Source organism: Penaeus chinensis, chromosome 33, assembly GCF_019202785.1.
Source record: "Penaeus chinensis breed Huanghai No. 1 chromosome 33, ASM1920278v2, whole genome shotgun sequence".
In the NCBI taxonomy this organism is placed as follows: domain Eukaryota; kingdom Metazoa; phylum Arthropoda; class Malacostraca; order Decapoda; family Penaeidae; genus Penaeus; species Penaeus chinensis.
Window position 1 is genome coordinate 29,800,053 of NC_061851.1, and position 5,000 is coordinate 29,805,052.

Sequence of the window (5,000 nt, forward strand, 5' to 3'; positions counted from 1 at the left end):
GGTTTCGATTATATACACGTGTGTGTGTGTGTGTGTGTGTGTGTGTGTGTGTGTGTGTGTGTGTGTATTTATATGTATATATTTATATATATTTACATGTATATATATTCAAATGTATATATATTTATATGTATATTTATATTTATATATTGTTATAAATTTATGTATTTATATATATTTTTATATTTATATATTCATATATATATATCTATATATAGATATTTCTATATATATATTTATATGTATTTATATTTATATATATTTATATATTTATTTAAATATATATTTATATTTATATATCTATATCTATATCTACATATTTATATATTTATATCTATGCATATGTATGTATTTATAAATTTATATATTTATATACAAAAATATATCCTTTCATATAAATACATATATAGATTTACATATATATGTAATATTTATGTATATATTCATATATATTATATAAATACACATATATTTATGTGTATATATTTATATATATACTTATATATATTCTTATATATATTACTATGTAAATATATATATACATATAAATTTGTATAAATAAATATATATATAAATATATATAGATATATATATATATATGAATATATATAAATATATTTATATATATTTACATATATGTATACATATTTATATATATTTATATACATTCATATAGAAATTTATGTATATATATTTATATATGTACATTCATATATGAATTTATATATATATATATATATATGTTTATATATATATTTATATATATTGCTGTATATATTTATATATACCAATATCTATATATATATAATTTATATATAGACATTTATAAGTATTATATATTTTTATATATATACATATTTATAAATATTATATTTATGTATATATATTTATTTATATATATTTATATATTTATCTATACAAATATTTATATATAATATATATATATATCATCATCATCATCCAGATTCAAGCCACTGCTGGACGTAAGCTTCTAATCTTTTCCAACTTTGTATGTCATGCGATTTTTGTTTCCAGTCTTGGCCCCCAAATTTCGTTATTTCGTCACGCCATCTAGTTATTGGTCTGGTCCTTGGCCTCTTTATGTTATCTATAGCCCTGTCTGTTACTTTCTTGGTCCATCTGTCGTCCTGTGTGACATATATGACCTGCCCATTCCCATTTTTTCTTTTTGAAGCCCCCAAGTATATATTCCACTTTTGTCTGTTCCCTGATCCCCTGTCGCTCTCATCCGATCTCTTAGGCTAATCAACCTCTCAATCCCTCTCTGGGCACTTATCACTTTCCTCTCCAGTAATTTGGTTGCTGTCCCATGTTTCTGATCCATAGGTCATAGCTGGGAAGATATATTTATATATATGATTGTTATATATATTTATATATATGTTTATGTATATATATTTATATATATTTATATATATATACATACATTTTTATTGATGTTTATACATATTTTATATATTGATATATTTATATATATGTAGGTATATATATCTATTTATACATCATTGAAGCTCCTTGTATATGTATATATAGATATGTATATATGTATATATATTATATACATAGATATATGTAATATGTATATGTATAATATGTGTATATATACATAAACATGTATATATATGTATATATGTACATATATACCATATTATATATATTTACATATACGTATATAAGTATATATCTTTACATTTATAAATATTTATATGATGTGTATTATCTATAAAATACAATGTATATAATATATAATATAATATATATACAATATGTAAAATATAATATATATGGTATATATAAAGTAATATATATAATATATATAAAATATGATATATATGTGTGTGTACATATATAGATAATATATAATATGAATATGTATACATATATAAATATATATATATATATATATTGTGTATATATATGTAGACATGTTTGTATATATATGAATATGTATGTGTATATATAAATATATATGTATATATGTCATATATATTATATGATACACTTTATGTAAAGTATATATATATATATATATATATATATATATATATATATATAAGCAAACGGGGCCTCACAATGATGTCTTGTAAGTAGCTGCATTCAACTGCATGGATGCTGCGATCGCCATCCTGCGGTAGCAAACCAACCAACAAACAGAAAGATCTCATCGGCAAAAAGGTTTAGATCATAACTCCAAGATCGGAAGAAGGAACATTCGAAGTTTATACCAAACTGGAAACTGGATAATGTTCTTCACGAGACAGAATGAATGCCCAATGCTCAGGTTTGTGCGGAGTCAGATGGGCTTTATGAAGGACCAGAAAAGATTTTTTCAGGGGGTCAAGAACAGAAACCTGGAGTAGTTCTGGTCCTAGACGAAAAAAAAAAAATCCCTTCTGTCGTTCTGGCCCAAAAACGACCACATGACACTAGTCAAGATCAAAGCTAGCCCTGTAAACGTAAACATCTTAGTAGCATATGCTCTCACTGCGGCTGCTGAAGGCCAACAAATCGACAGCTTCTCCAACTCTCTTCCCGAGCTATTCCCATCATGTAAATCAAATGAAATTATGATTGCCATGGGTGACTTTAATGCTAAGTTGGCTCAGAGAGAGATGGCAAGACTGTTGGACCGCTCAGTCGGCGGGATCGGAATCAATGTGGAGATAGACTTATAAATTGGTATAAGGAAGAACAGGTCATTATAAATATCTGGTTTAATGTGCACCCCAGATGACGATATAGATGATTTAGTCCTGGTGAGAGAGTCAGAAACCAAGTCGACTATCTTATGATCTGTTCAAAATACCGGAACCCGATCAAAAACTCCCGAGCATTGTCCGGATGCAGACGAAAATTCAGACCACAATCCAGTAAAATATAAAATTTTAATAGTCCCTCAAAAAGTTTAAGAAAGCGAAGATTGTCCCCATTTTTGAACAGATCAAGCAAGAAGTGCGAGAAAACTTTAAAGATTAAAAAAAAAATCTATCGGAGGCTTCTAACAATGCCACTGACCATCGTCTTGGTGCCTTCATTGAGAACATCCAAATGATCCCGACAATAGAAAAGAGACCCACATCAAGCCGGTTCCACCCAGAGCTCAAAGACCTGCGGAAAGTCTCAAACAGAACACTGCGATATGAATTGGTAAACAGTCTTTGCAAAGAGGAATGTAAGAAAGCCAAGGAAAGGACGATATACATATACATATATATATTTATATTTATATATACACACACACATTTATATATACATATTCATATATATGTTTATATATGTATATATATGTATATTTATATGTACATATTTATTTATTTATTTATATATATATATATTTATATGTATATACGTATATTTATATGTGTATATTATATTTATATATATTTATATATATTTATATGTATGTATATGTATGTATGTATGTATGTATGTATGTATGTATATATATATATATATATATATATATATATATCACATACACACACACACACACACACACACACACACACACACACACACACACACACACACACACACACACACACACACAAGCACACACACACACACAAACACACACAAACACACACACACACACACACACTCACACTCACACTCACACTCACACTCACACACACTCACACTCACACTCACACTCACACTCACACTCACACTCACACTCACACACACACACACACACACACACACACACACACACACACACACACACACACACACACACACACACACACACACACACACACGTCACACACATACACATTACAATACGTTTGTGCATTTCACTGTATTACTAGAAGTATATTTATATGTATGTTTATGTATATATTATATTTATATATGTATATGAATGTATATATATATGTACATATATATATATATATATACTATCTATGTACATGTATATTGATATATAAACACACACACACACACACACACACACACACTCACACACACACACACACACACACACACACACACACACACACACACACACACACACACACACACACACACACACACACACACACACATACATTGCAGTACGTGTGTGTATTTCACTGTATTACAAGAAGTACAGCTCTGTAAATCTTGTTGTTGCCTGTCGAATGGTTACACCGTTGCATTGATGTAAAACTCATTACACTGGTTTGTTGTTTTTAACTCATAGTTAATCACAAAACACCTGTTTGTGCTTAGGTGCTTATGTGTGTGTATATGCATATCTCTGCAAAGGATTAAAAATGTTGAGAGGTAATTTGATATGAAGCACCACGATAAAATGGAGCGATACGTGCATTGGTTTGCCCCGTAATGGCGGGCGTTTGTACTCCTCTTTATGTAATGGAGATCGGTTTTGCGTTTTCTCCGTCCGTTGTACGAGGCAGACAGACATAGATATACAGACAGACAAACTGATACATAGGTACATATATACATACATACATACATACATACACATATGTATGCAATATAGTGCTTTCTCTTCGTTTTCATTATTTTCACGTGATTTGCATTCCGTATACGGTCGCTGAATAGTCCAAGAAGTACAGCGGTGAATATTTATGTTTCCTTTTCTTTGTGTGTGTGTGTGTGTGTGTGTGTGTGTGTGTGTGTGTGTGTGTGTGTGTGTGTGTGTGTGTGTGTGTTTCTATTTCTTTCAGATTTGTGTTTGTGTGTGTGTATGTATGTATGAAGTCATGGTGACGTATACGCATCAGGTATACGTGGATAAGCATATTTTTCGTGGATTAGTGTAGAATGTTTACAGTCTAGTAGGTTGGATAGAGGAGAGGGCAGCAGACTGAAACATTAACCCATTGCCGACTTGTGAGTTTACTTGTTTAAGTGTTTTTTTTACACATAGATGGCTACACTTACACTAAGTCACCAGTGAGCCAGTTATGAGTGCTGCCTGTCTCACCCGTTCACCCTTTTCATTGATTTACGAAAATATTTTACGT

The 5,000-nt window shown here is 29.5% G+C and overlaps 1 protein-coding gene across 1 annotated transcript in view; it reads left to right on the plus strand.

The window, feature by feature from the left end:
• Positions 1-5,000, plus strand: part of LOC125043022 (2-aminomuconic semialdehyde dehydrogenase-like) — a 16,250-nt gene that overhangs the window by 1,098 nt on the left and 10,152 nt on the right. The gene's annotated exons all lie outside the window — the stretch shown is intronic.